This window comes from Elephantulus edwardii, unplaced genomic scaffold (genome assembly GCF_000299155.1).
Source record: "Elephantulus edwardii isolate Elephantulus edwardi_28Jun2011 unplaced genomic scaffold, EleEdw1.0 scaffold00012, whole genome shotgun sequence".
NCBI lineage: Eukaryota > Metazoa > Chordata > Mammalia > Macroscelidea > Macroscelididae > Elephantulus > Elephantulus edwardii.
This window is the reverse complement of record NW_006399762.1, coordinates 30,744,485-30,759,680: the sequence shown is the minus strand read 5'-3', so window position 1 is coordinate 30,759,680 and position 15,196 is coordinate 30,744,485. Positions and strand designations below refer to the sequence as shown.

The 15,196-nt window shown below is 39.0% G+C and overlaps 1 protein-coding gene and 1 pseudogene across 1 annotated transcript in view; one reads left to right on the top strand and one right to left on the bottom strand.

The window, feature by feature from the left end:
• LOC102857725 overlaps positions 1-8,611 on the top strand; it is a 23,827-nt pseudogene extending 15,216 nt beyond the window's left edge.
• PPA2 (pyrophosphatase (inorganic) 2) overlaps positions 1-15,196 on the bottom strand; it is a 175,186-nt gene that overhangs the window by 76,198 nt on the left and 83,792 nt on the right. The gene's annotated exons all lie outside the window — the stretch shown is intronic.

The following is a 15,196-nucleotide window of genomic DNA, read 5'->3' as shown; positions in this document are numbered from 1 at the left end:
TCCATATGGCCCAGCTATTTCACTACTTGAAATGTACCTCAAGAAAATGAGAACTGAAGCTCAGAGACTTGAACACCAATATTCATAGCAGCATTATTCACCATAGCAAGAACATGGAAACAGTCCAAATGACCAACCACAAACGAACGGATTGAGTAGTTGTGGTACATTCATACGATGGAATATTACACAGAACACAGGAGCAATCATTTTGTAAATTACTACCTAACTTGGGAGGGACTGGAGAGCATTATACTTAGTTAACTTAGTCCCACAGTGACAAATACTGTATAAAACCATTATTGCAGCATGAATATGAGGATCCAAGGGGAGAAAGTGTGGAAGCAGAGGGGTGAGGATGGGTGGAGGTGGGATGGGGGATTAATAATAGGGTTGCATAATTCAATGGTTGGGGGTGGTGAAGGAAATGGGATGGATCTTTGTGAGAAACAATGTATTCCAACTTTGTAAATAAATCAGTATAAAATAAAAAAATGTAAAAAAAGGATTAAAAACCTAAAAAAACACACAAACCAAAACAAAAAAGAAGACTGTGTGGTCAGAATCAGAGGAAGACTCATCAACAAGCTGCATTATGCAGAAAATACACCCTTGCTTGCTGAAAGTGAGGAGGATTTGAAACACTTACTCTGGAAAATCAGCCTTCAATATAGATTACAACTCAACATCAAGAAAACAAAGGTCCTCACCACTGGGACAGGAGGCAACATTATGATAGACAAAAGACTAAAGTTGTCAATAATTTCATCTTACTTGGATTCACAATCAAATTAACACTAGTGATACCTGCAGCTAAGAAATCAAAAGATACACTGCATTTAAAAAGTCAGCTACAAAGTACTGAAGATTAATGATGTCTGCTTAAAGAATAAGGTCTCCCCGATTAGGCTATGGTCCTTTCAATCACTTGCTGTGCATCTGCATGCTAAATGAATAAGGATGATAGAAAAAAGACTGATATATTTGAGTTGTGGTGTTGGATAAGAGTGCTGAGCTTCCCATGGGCTGCTAAACAATAAACACATATGTCTTAGTGAAAATTCAGCCAGAGTACTCCTTGGAAACAAGGATGGTGAGACTTTGTGTCACATATTTTGTGCATGCTGGTAAGAGACGCTACTCTTTGGAAAAGAACGTAATAATTGGAAAGGTGAAGGGTAAGCAAAAGAGAGGAAAATTCTCAACAAGATGGACTGCCACAATGGCTACAGCAAGGAATAAAATATATCAGAGGTGGTAATGGTGACACGGGATAGGACAGGGTTTAGATCTGTTATTTACAGGTTTGCTATAAGTTGTAATCAACTCAACAGTACATAACAACAACAATACTCCATTGTGTGAATGCACCACTATTTCTTTAGCCATTAGTTCACTGATGGGAAAAAAAAAAGAACTTGGGTTGTTTCTAACTCTTTGTTAATACAAATAGTGCTACAATAACCATGGGTGTGGATATATCAGTTCATGTTATAGCTCTTATTTCTTTAGGATGTAAACCTAGTAGAAAGATGTCTGGATTAAATGCTATTCTTGTTCCCAGCTAACTAAGGAAGCACCAAACTGTTTTCCATACTGGCCAGAGTGGTTACACTATTTTACAAGCCCATTGTTGTTATGTGCTGTCGAGTCGCTTGTGACTCATAGCAACCCTATGTACAAGTGTCCTAAACCCTGCTCTATCCTGTGCCAACCTCACTGTCTCTGACACGCCTACTCCCTATATGTCATTCACTGAATCGATCCATCTCATTGAGGGTCTTCCTCTCTTATGCTGTCCCTTCACCCTCCCAAACATGATATCCCTCACCAAGGACTGGTCTGTCCTTTCAACATGACCAAAGTATGTCAGGCGAAGTCTAAGAATCAAGGCCAGTTTCACCCTCTCCAAGACAAACTTGTTTGTTCTCCTAGCAGTCCATGGTATAGCCAACACTCTTCTCCAGCATCATAGCTCAAAGGCATCAATTCTTTTTCTATCATCCCTAGTCACTGTCCAGCTCTCTAATACATAGCATGCAACTGTGAAGACTATGGCCTGGATCAGGCGCACCTTGCTCTCTAGCCTGATGTTGTTGCTCTACAGTACTCTGGAGAGGTCCCCATCAGCAGACTTTCCCAATGCAATTCGGCTCTTGATTTCCTGGCTGCTGGTACATTACATAACTAAAATAATGGGAATTAAAATATTTTACAAACAGGTATTACCAAACAAAGCAATTTATAGACCAATAGAGGCAGTCGTCAGAACAGAGCAAGGAAACACTGCATGGTTCAAAACTGGGAAGGGCGTATGCCAGGGATGTGTCCTGTCTCCATACCTTTTCAACCTGTATGGAGAACAGATTCATAGTCACACTTCGTACATTAGCTCTGAAACCTGCCCTATTCTGGGCCAATCTCATCATCTTCAGCAGACCTAATCCCATCTCTCCAGTCACTGAATCAATATGTCTCATCCTGGATCTTCCTTTCCTGTGCTTTCGTTCCATGCTTCCAAGCATGCTATCCCTCTCTAAGGACTGGTCCCTTCTGGCCACGTGCCCTCAGTATTTGAGATGGAGTCTCAAAACCCTTGCCTACAGGGAATAGCCTGGTTTCACCCTCTCCAGGACAGATCTGTTTGTTCTCCTGGTAGTCCATGCTATGCTTAACACACTTCTTCAGCACCACAACTCAAAGGCATTAATCCTTCTATCATCCTTATTTACTGTCCAGCTCTCAGATGCATAGCAAATAATTGCAAAGACTATGGTCTAGATCAGGTGCACTTTAGTCTCAGGACTGACATCACTGCTTTTCAGTAGTCCAGAGAGGTCACTGACAGTAGATTTCACCAATCCAGTAATATTTATCTTTTGATTTTCTGACAGCTAGTGCTAAGACTGCTCATTGTGGAACCAAGCAAGCTCAAGGTATCAACAATGTTAATTTCTTCTCTGTCCATCATAAACTATCAGCTGGCCTAGTGGTGAGAATCTTTGTTTTGTTGACGTTGATCTTCATTCCATATTGATTGAAGACTACAGTCCCTGACCTTCTGCAGCATATGTCAGTCCTCTTCAGTTTCAGCAAGCAAGGTTTTGTCATATGTACAACAGGTTGTTGATGAGTCTTCATGCAATCCTTATAGTCCACATTCCTCCTCATAAAGCCCAGACTCCCAAATTATCTGTTCCGCAAACAGATTGAAAAGGTATGGAGATAGGATGTATCCCTGATGCACACCTTTCCAGATTCTGAACTATGCAGTGTTTCTCTGTTCTGTTTTGCCTACAGCTTCCTGGTTCAAGTATAGGTTTTGCACGAGCACAATTAAGTGTTCTGGGATTACCATTCTCCTTAAGGTTAGCCACAATTTGTTGTGATCCACACAGTCAAATGCCGTTGCATAGTCAATGAAACACAGACAGGCATTCCTTTTGATGCTCTGCTTTCAGCCAAGATCCATCTAACATTAGCTATAGTATTTCTAGTGCCATAGCCTCTTCTAAACTCAGCTTGTACACCTCCCCAGAACCCTAAGAATTTTATTTTGTTCTTAATTATAGCACATTTTATTCCATTTGTCCCTGTTCCTCAACTTGTTGTTATGTCCCTCAGCTACTCTCCTCTTATTCTGACACATCTACGTCTTATCACTTTCTATCATTTATAAAAATCAAAGAGCCTTAGTTCCAGTGGGGGTGAGTGCTCAGATGCTAACAGAAAGGTTGATGGTTTAATTCTACCAGATGTTCTTGGGAATAAAGAGGTGGCAGTTTGCTTCCATAAGATTTGTGATCTTGGAAAACTTAACACTGTTGTTGCATACTGTTGAGTCAGAACTAACCCATAGTTAAACCTCCAGCGGGTTTTCAGAGGCAGTAAATCACATGGAAGGAGACTGTCCGTCCTTCTTCTGCAGTGGGTTTAAGCAGCACAGCTTCTTACCAATAAACCACTAGAGCTCCCCTGGAAAACCTAGAAAGCATTTCTATTTTGGCCTCTGGTAACTATACATTGCACGTGACTCCACAACATTGAGTTTGGTTGGGTATTAAAAGAATTAAAGGAATAAAGAACAAAAGCGTCACTCACTTCTTTTTACTGGGACTCTAAATTTCATTAACTACTTATAAGTTAAGAGTAAATTAACAGTATTCCCAGAAAGCAACACTATCCAGAGCCACAAACAACACATTTATGTGCATCTTCAGAGAGAAGTACAAAGCCATGAAGAGGACAGGCTCTGGAACCACATTTGACTTTACACAAGTTTCTAACCACTTAACTTCACTGCCTCGGTCTAATTAGAAACACACACTTGCCCCCAAAACAACAGCAACAACAAAATATTGCAAATAAACAAACTCAAAACACTAGCAATCTTGACTAAGGTATTGTAAGCTAAAACAGGACATTTCAAATGAAGCAATCAGCATGATTCCTGTTGTCGATGTTTAGGTCCTGTTGAGTTATGTACAACTCACAGGTATCACTCCGCCAATGCATCTTGTTGAAAGTCTTCATCTAGTACACAGTAATTGTACAAATGTTATGAGTTATTAGGATGACTATGGTGATGCTCCAGTTTGTTTCTATATCAAAGAGTAAACAGTAACTTCCACATGTACAGCAGAAGTCTGTTATAAATATTTAAATGTGTTGCATTATTTTATTTCATTAGAAGGATAAAAATAACTACCTGCTATTTACCATGTTAAATGTGAAGATTTTTCCTTACAGGTAGTATTATTATATCCTAATTTCCCCTAATGACAAGGGCAAATTGTTTTAGGAAGAAACAAAGACACCTATTATTTAACAATAGCTGAAAACACACTATTATTATTTCTTATCAAATGAAAATTTAAGCCAAGTTAGCTTTGTTTCAACATGTGTATTCCTGCTTTGAAAGGCAATAAAAGGAAATGTGTAGTTTTACTTGAGTTTTAAATTTCTCTGTGAGTTGAAATTCTATATACACAAAATACATGTAAATATGATTATTTTAGGACATGTAAAATGCCATTTTAAAAGACCCAAGATCATTTTTTATTAATAGTTGTGAGCTAGGTGTCTCTTGTTTAAACCAATTAGGATCCATTAGGTAGGCCTTTGTGATTAACTGTAGGCTGCTGTGAAACATAATTGGCTATTAGAGATACAAACAAAATTGTCAGATTGTTGTATTTGGGAAAAACATTGTTCTAATTGGCACAGGTCTTGTCTGTCATTTTGCTTTATTGAGATAACTTGTGGGTTGCTGTGATACTGAAAGCAATGTTACCAGTGTGTCAAATACCACAAGGGTTACTTGGAGGACAGGTTTTTTAGCAGAGCTCCCAAGTTAAAACCAACTAGGAAGTAGAATTTGCCATTCATTTCTTAAATAATAGGCCTCTAAAAACCCTATGAATAGTAGAGGAATACTGACAGCTAGTAGTAGTAGTAGTAGTAGAGCTCAGATTGGAAGTCAGTCAAAATGAGGAAAAATAAACATTCTTTAATAACTGGAACATCGAATGTAAATTACTTGAATGTTGAAAACCTAAAAATTGTGAAAAATGAAATGCATGGTAATTGACATTTTGGCATTATTGAGATGAGATGGGCTAACTTTGGCCACTTTGGATCAGATAATCACATGGTATACTATACTGTGAATTTAAAATAGAATAATGATGTTGTATTCATTGTAAAAAAAGTAAATTTCAAGTTCCATCCTGAAATACAATGTTGTGAGTGACAAGATACTATCCATATGTATACAAGGAAGATCTGTCAACATGACTATTATTCAAATATACATCTAGAGACTAAAAAGAAGAAATAGAACATTTGTACCGAATATTGTAGTCCAAAAGTGACTGAACATGCAATTAAAACACACCAATGATAATTTGTGACCAGAATGAAAATGTTGGAAACAGTGAAGAAGGAATAGTAGCTGTAAAGTATGGACTTAGTGATTGATATGAGGCTAGAAATAGAATGATGGAATTTACCTCACCTGATAGGCTAACTACATCTGTGGGAGGAATTATTGAATAAGCTCAACATCATCGGGCAAAACTTGGTCAGGGCTGACTATGGGTCAGACCATCAATCACTCATGTGCAAGTTCAAACTGAAGAATAAAACAAGTCCACAAGAACCAAAAACTAGATCTTGAATCGATCGCATCTGAATTTCAAAATCATCTTAAGAACAGGTTTGAAGCACTGAACACCAATGATCAAAAGTAAGATGAGTTGTGGGAAAACGTCAAGGATATCATCCAAAAAGAGAGTTAAATGTCATTATAAAGACAGAGGAGGAAGAAAAAACAAATAAAAATGGATGCCAGAGATGGAAAATTTTACTAACGTGTCAAAAAGTCAGTGTCCAAAAGTCAAAACTAAGGGGAAATATGCCAAAGAAAAGAACTGAACAGAAACTTTCAAAGGGCAGCTCAAAAAGATAAAGCAAAATACTATAATGAAATGTGCAGAGAGCTAAATTGGAGATGGAAAAGAGAAGAATTAGCTCTGCATTCCTCAACCTAAGAGAACTGAAAAACAAATTTAAGTCTTGAGATGGTATGGACAAGATATTGGATGACCCAGGATGCATCCCAAGAAGATGGAGGGAATACAAAGAGTCACTGTGCCAAAAAGAACTGACTCTGAAAAATTTCAAGAAGTACCATAGGAGCAGAAGCCAATGGTTATACAGGAGGAAGTTAAAACTGCACTGAAGGCATTGACAAAAAATAAAATCCCAGAAAAAGATGTGGTACCAATTGACTTGCTTCAATTAATAGATGTAGCCCTAGAAGGGCTCACCAGTCTATGCCAGTAAACTTGAGGACAGCTGTCTGGTCAACGGATTGGAAGAGGTCCCGATTTGTTCCCACTGCCAAGAAAGGTGATAATCAGAGCTGAAACTACTGAACAAATATCACTGTCAATTGCAAGCAAAATATTGCTGAAGATCATTTAAAAAAAAATGGCTAGGGCAGTACATATATAGGGAACTGCCAGGAGTTCAAGTAGGATTTAGAAGAGGCTTGCTAAAGGACATGGGGTCAAGTAGGTTGGGAGGAGGGAGTAAGCCATCCTAACATCAGAAATTATATGAAATACTAGAGAAAGATGAAGCTTTAGGAGATCAAGACAGCAAAAATGATGATGGCATCTCTTTTAGTAATCATTCAGGCCCTGCTTGGGCAGGCTTAGAAACAGACTGTACATATAAGGAATTACTGAATCGAGTGTTTAACAAGATGAGAGATAATAACCCAGATATATTTGCAGGTGAGAAAAGGAAATCTGTCACGAAATCTCCACAAGTCCTCCAAGTAGGAACAAGAACACATCTTTTGTCAATTTTACAGGTATCTGTAAACTATGTGGAAGCTGTTGTGTGAATGGAGCAGGGGAGCACTGGATGGTTTGAAATTGGGAGGGAGTGTGCCAGGGTTGTATTCTCTCTCCATATATGTTCAATCTGTATACTGAGCAAATTATCCAAGAAGCTGGACTCTATCACTGTGGCTTCAGGATTGGAAGGAGACTAATCAATAACCTTCATTAATACAACCTTGCTTGCTCAAAGTGAGGAAGAGCTTGAAACACTTGTTGCAGAAGATCAAGAAATGCAGCCCTTGGTATGAAATGCATCTCAGTGTCAGGAAAACAAAGATTCTTTCCACTGGACCAATAGGCGACAATTAACACCCTTGATAACAGTAGTCAGGAAATAAGGAGACACACTACCCTGAGGAAAATCTGCAATTAGGGGCCTCTCCAAATTACTGAGGAGTAATGATGCTAGTTTGAGGACTAAGGTGTGTCTGATACAGACCAGGGTCTTTCTGATCACTAACTATGCTTACTAGGCATCTGAGAGCTGGACAATGAATAAGGGTGACAGAAGAATTGTTGCCTTTGATCTGAGGTATTGGAGAAGATCACTGGACATCCTATGGATGGTCACGAGACAAACACTTATGTTTTTGAAAGGGTATAGCCGGAGTGCTCTCTGGAGGCAAGAATAATGAGGCTTCACCTCACATACTTTGGGCATATTGTTGGCTATTCCTTGGAGAGGGACTTGATGCTAGGAGGGGTAGAGGGTTGGTGAAGGAGAGGAAGACCTTCAACCTGGTGGATTAAAACAGTGACTGCCACAATGGACTGCTGCATGCCAGGAAGTGTGAGGATGGCACAGGATAAAATAGAGTTCAGATCTTTTGTTCATAGGGCAACTATGAGTTGTACTTGACTCGACAACACCTAACAATAATAACAACACTGCATCATTAACCCAAACATCTTGAATGTTTATTGTCAGAACTGGATATAAGTGGTTCTACAAATGATAACAACCAACTTGTAATCAAAGGAAGACTTGCACAGAAACAGAAAATGTCTTGAGAAGATATATCAAGGAATATGTCACCTATTATATGTGCTGACTGCCAGACACAATCCTACAGGATACCTGACTTTATTTCTTACAGTATAAAACTTGTCACCCTCGATGCTCTGTTGCCAGCATTGCCTCAAACTGGCATCATTATGCAACCAAGCAGAATGGTATGACTGACCAATCCCCTGATTAATAGAACTACACACATTGTTCTCACTCAAAAGTTGCTATTTACTTCATTCACATCACTAGTACATTCTACCGAATCATGTGTTGAAAAAGGAAACAACAGCTAGAAAAGTAATTTTGAAAAAGCAACCTATTGTACCACAGCATGTTATCAGAAGGGCTCAACTGTGGAGGAAGACATCATGCTAGGAGAAGTACAGGGTCAGTAAATAAAGGGGAGACCCTTATCAACATGGATTAAAACAGTGGCTCCAACAATCCACTGAAGAACAGTGTAGATGGTAAGGGTGTGACAAGGGAATGGATTGTGTCTGTTCTGTTGTATAGATGGTGGCCATGTATACAAGATGGTGTTATCTGTAACCTCATGGTGGTGGTGGTTGTTATGTGCCGTCAAGTGGCTTGCGACTCATAGCAACCCTATGTACAACAGCCCTAAACTCTGCTCTGTCTTGTGCCAATCGCACTGTCTCCAATACACCCTTCCCGATTATCCCAGTCACTGAATTAATCCACCTCATAGAGGGCCTTCCCCTCCTGCGCTGCCCCTCCACCCTACCAACCATCATGTTCTTCTCCCTCCTTACAACATGTCCAAAGTATGTTAGACGGAGCCTCAGAATCCTTGTCTCCAAAGAGCCGCCTAGTTTAACCCTTTCCAGGACAAATCTGTTTGTTTTCCTAGCAGCCCGTGGTACCCTCACTACTCTTCTCAGCACCACAGCTCAAAGGCATCAATTTTCCTTCTATCCTCCTTAGTCACTGTCCAACTCTCTGATGCATAACAAGTGATAGCAAAGGCCATGGCCTGTATCAGACGCACCTTAGTCTCCAGAAAGACACCATTGCTCTTCAGTACTTTGGAGAGGTCCCTAACAGCAGACTTTCCCATGGCAATAAGTCTTCTAATTTCCTGGCTACTGGTGCTGAGAGTGATGACTGTGGAGCCAAGCAACTAAAGCTGTGAACAATCTCAATCTCTTCACCATCCATCCTGATGCTGCCAATTGGTCCAGTGGGGTACCTAACAAAAATATTTTACTATTTTATTCTGATTTTCACCTTTAAATTTTAAAACCAGTAAAGTCAGTGAGCAGGCAACAGTTACTACCGGACAAGAGTCATTGTTCTACAACTTGATTAGCATCTGGGTCTAAGACAGTACCACTCCTGACATAAAATCCTTAGGCATTATAGGCAATTCTGAACAGACTCACCATCTGCTTGATGACTAACTAAAGCTTTATATTATAATGGGTGGTTAAATTAACCAAGAGAGAAATGACACATGTCCCAGCACTTCAATCTTCTTAAAAAGGTCTGAACTTGATTGTTTCATAAGCAAGCACTATTATCATTAATGACCATGGTATTCTCTAGCAACAATTTAGGTGTGAGAGAGGCTTATTAATTCTTTCAGGCCATTAAGGTACTATTAAGAACATCAGGTCCTGGAACCTAAATGAGAGTACATTAAATAATTTTAGTGGTCTCCAAATGTTAATGAAACTGCAAAAGTATTCCATTTTCTATCAGGAAGTGACAAGGAATTTGGCTTTAAAAGTTAGATATTTTTCTTTTCCTTTTTTGGTTAAAAAAAAAAAAAAGACTTTCACAGGTGGCAGCTCTGGTGGCTCAGGGGTAAGGAGCTGCCCTGCCCACTAAAAGGCACTCGATTCATGTCCACCAGCTGCTCCCAGGGAGAAGGATGGGCAGTCTCCTCCCATGTGATTTACTGCCTCTGAAATCCCACCAGAGGGCAAGTATAGGTCAGTTCCAACTCTATGTTATCTGCTAACAAATCTAGTTTTAGAAGTGGAAACTTGAAGAAGTCAAATGTAAAACTACATATAGCCTACAAAAACAGTCTCTTTGTAATTGAAACATGATCTCTGATGCAATGGCAAATTCCAGTTTGTTCATTCCAAACTTAAAGCAGGACCTATATAGTACACTAGGATCAAAGAAACTATTTCATAACAACTATTGTTGTTATGCACCGTCAAGTCGCCTGAGACACATAGCAACCCTATGCACAACAGCCTTAAACCTCCTCCATCCTGTGCATATTTTGTCTCTGACACACCTACCTCCATTACCCCAGTCACTCAATCAATTCATCTCATTGAAGGTTTTCCTCTCCTGAGGTGTCCCTCCACCCTCCCAAGCATGATGTCCCTTTCCAAGGACTAGTCCCTCCCTGCAACATGTCCAAAGTATGTCAGATGAGGCTTCAGAATTCTTGTCTCCGTGGAGCAAGTAAACCTCTAAAATATTCTTTAAAGAGAAAGTATGTTATATTCACTTGATGGAATACTACGCAGCATGCAGAAGCAAGGATTTTGAAAATTGCTACCTAACTTGAGCGAGTCTGGAAAGCATTAGGCTAAATGAACTGACAAAGTCCCATGAAGACAAATACTGTATAGAAAGACAGAATGCTGAAATAGAAAGATAACTGGTAAAACAAGTGTGAGGATCTAAGGCAGGGAGGGTAAGAACAGAAGGGTCAGGATGGGCAGGGGGGTAATCATCAGGTCACACAATATGATGGGTAGAGGGAGAGGTGGGAAATGGAAAAGGGAAATTCTGGTGTAAAACAATGTATATGAAATTCATAAGTAAGCCAGTATGAAAAAAAATTTATTTAAAAAAGCCCCATAATTTAAATGTGCCCAAATTAATGTAGTTCAAAATCCATCCATGAAAGGACATACTGTCTCCAAATAAAAACATTCTGGTGAGTTTTGGTTTTCTTTTTTTAAAGAAAGAAGTTAAATATTATTTAACAAGGTTAACTATTTATCCTTGTGGGACTGAGTTAGTTCACTCAGCATACTGCTCTCCAGTCCCTCCCAAGTTAGATAATAATTTACAAAATCATTGCTCCTGCGTGCTGCATAGTATTCCATTGTGTGAATGTACCATAGTTTCTCAATCCATTCATTTGTGGTTGGACATTTGAGCTGTTTTCATGTTCTTGCAATGGTGAATAATGCTGCTATGAACATTGGTGTACAAATGGGAACTGTGCCTCAGTTCTCATTCTCTCAGGGTATATTCCAAGTAGTGGAATAGCTGGGTCATATGGAATTTCTATGCTCAGCTTTTTGAGGAAGCACTGAACTGGCTTCCAGAATGGTTGTACCATTTTATAATCCCACCAACAATGTATAAAAACATTATTGTAGAATGAGATCCAAGAGGGGTTGGGAGAGGCTGGAAGCAGAGGGATGTGGATGTGCAGGGGGAAGGGGAATTAATCATTGGGTTGTACAGTTTGATGGGGGGATGAGAGTAGGTGAAATAATTTGTTCGAATTTGTATTCAAGTTTTGTAAATAAACTAGTAGAAAAAAAAAGAAACAAACAAACAAACCCCCCAAAACTAACAGCTTTTTCTTAAGGTAGAAGAAATTCACAGGATAAACATCTTTTAAATGTCTAAATAACAACAAAGATGTAAAAAATTTGAAACCATTTATTCATAAATTTATGTACTGCACATAAACTTAGGAAAATTAAAAAAAAACGTTTAATTTAAATCTGCTTTTAAAGTAGTAATCCTTTTCTAGAGAGACATGGTGGACTCCTCAACAGCCTGTGTTATGCAGATGATACAACCTTGCTTGCAGGAAGTAAAGACTTGAAGCACCTACTGCAGAATATCAAAGCCAGAATAGCAAAGCCTTCAATATGGATTACATCTCAATATCAAGAAAAGAAAACCCGTCACTACTGGACCAATAGATGGAGGAAAGACAGAAATTTTTAACTATTTCATTTTACTTGGATTAACAATCAGGATCCAAGGAAGCAGAAGTAAAGAAACCAAAAAAGAAGTCATGTTGAGGAAATCTGCTGTCAAGGACCTCTCCAAAGATCTAAAGAGCAAGGTGTGAGTAAATGAGTAAGGTGTGCTTGATCCAAGCTATCGTATTTTCAATTGTATTCTATGCATCTAAATGCTGGATAATATAAAGAGGACAGAAGAATCAATGTCTTGCAATTTTGGTAGTGGCAAAGAATATTGAAGATCACATCAACTGTCCAAAGAACAAACTAATCTAACTAATCTATCTTGCCAGAAGTAAAAGGAGAATGTTCCTTAGCAGCAACAATGATGAATTATCATCTCACATGCTTTGGGCCTAGTCTCAGGAGAACCATGTTTGAAGAAAGATGTCATGCCATGAAAGTAGTTCAGTGAAAGAGAGGTGATAACAATAGGCTTGAGCAGGACAGAGGTAATGAGAATGGCACAGGATAGGGCAAATTTTGGATACACTGTTCACATGGTTTCTCTGACTTCTATTTGACTTAATGGTACCTCACAACAATAAAAGTATTTATTTAATGTTATAACGTGTTCATTTCTAAAAATGTATTTAAGTAGGAAAAAAACCAATCACTGAGTCCATTCTGACTCATCATAACCCTGCAGGATAGAGCAGAATTGTCTCAAAGGGATCTGAAGGCTATAATCCTTATGCTTGTTATAAAGATAGAAAATTTAAAAAAATAAAAATGGATGTCAGAAGAGATTCTGAAAATTGCTCTAGAGCATCAAGAAGCCAAAACAAAGGAAAGAGATATTGAAGTAAAAGAGTTGAACAGAGGATTGCAAAAGGAAGTATGAAAAGGCTATGTATAATGGAATGTCCAGAGAGATGGAGTCAGAGAATCAAGAGAACTTGCTCAGCACTTCTCAAACTGAAAGAACTGAAAAACAAATTAAAGCTTGATGGCAATACTGAAAGATGCTATAGAGAAAATCTTGAGTGATTCAGGGAACATCAAAAGAAGATAGAGGGAAATCAGAGGCACGAAACCAAAAAGAATTGGCCGACACAGAAATATTTCAGGATGTACCATATGATCAGTTTGCTTGGTTCTACAATCAACACTCTTGGTACCAGCAGCCATGAAATTAAAAGATCAATTGCATTGGGAAAGTCTGCTGTCAGAGACTTCTCCAAAGAACTGAAGAGTAAAGAAGTCAGTCTGGAGACTAAGGCACACCTGTTAAAGGCCATAGCCTTTGCAATTACTTGCTATGCATCAGAAAACTGGGCAATGACTAGGGATGACAGAAGGAGAATTGATGTCTTTGAGCTGTGGTGCTGGAGAAGAGTACTGAATATACCATGGACTGCTAAGAGAACAAACAAGTTCATTCTGGAGAGGTTGCTCTTTGGAGGCAAGGATACTGAAGCTCTTTCTGACATACTTTGGACATGTTGCAAGGCAGGATTAATCCCTGGAGAGGGATATCATGCTTGAAAGGGTCAAGGGACAGCACAGGAGAGGAAGAACCTCGATGAGATGGATTTATTCAGTGACTGGAATTGATTCAGTAATGGAAGTAGATATATCAGAGACAGTAAGATTCACACAGGATAGAGCAGGGTTTAGGGCTGTTGTACATAGGGTTGCTATGAGTCGCAGGTGACTTGACTGCACATAACAACAAACCATATGATCAAGAGCCGATGGCGATGCAGAAGATGTTCAAGATGCACTGAGGGCATTGGGGAAAAATAAGGCCTAAGGAATGGACGGGATACCAAGTGACATATTTAAACCAATTGACATATTCCAACCAACATATACAGCACCATCAGTCTGTGTCAGGAAATCTGGAGGACAGTTACGTAAGTCAACTAACTGAGAGATCCATATTTGTTCCCATTTCTAAGAAATGTAATCCAAAGCATATGGAAATTATTGAAGGTCATTAATATTGCATGCAAGCAGTATACAGCTGAAGATCACTCAAAAATGGCTAGAACAGTACATTGACAGAAAACTGCCAGAAGTTCAGGCAGAGTTCAGGAGATGCTGTAGCACCAGGGATATCACTGCTGATGCCAGATGGATCCTGGCTGAAAGAAGAGAATAACAGATGAATGCCTATTTATGCTTTAGTGACCAGGCAAAGGCATTTGACTATATGGATCATAACAAGTTATAGAAGAATGGGAATCCCAGAACACTTGTTAAGGAAGCAGACGCATTGTGAGGGTAGCCGAGTATAACCTCTACCAGGTTCATCATAAAGGAGAACTGTTCCCATCAGTAAAATCGATAGTACCAAAATATATACAAGGACAGACATGGCACCCCACGTGCTCCTGCACCTTTTCTACCAGTCATTTGATAGATGTCCACTGCAAGACTCACAGACTTTACTCACAGTTGTGGAGTTCATTAGAGAAATAAGCTAGAAGTGGGGGAGGCAAAGAATATCATAAAAGGCAAGACCAGGTTTATTGCAGTAGTCTCAAGCCAGATAAACAGCAAGACACAATTACTCAACTGAAACCCAAAGACAGCTTTTAAGTCAAGGAATGAAAGTCTAGATTCAACCTACAACCAGGAGAAGATAAAATAGATGAATGGGATCTTATAAGACTCAAATCCCTATGCACATCCAAAAACTTCTCCAACAGGGTAAAAAGGGAAGCCACAGACTGGGAAAAAGTATTTGGTAATGACATATCAGATCACAGACTTATATCCAGAATTTATAAAATACTTGAGCACCACAAGATAAAGGTAAATAATTGAAAAATAATTAAAAAAATTGA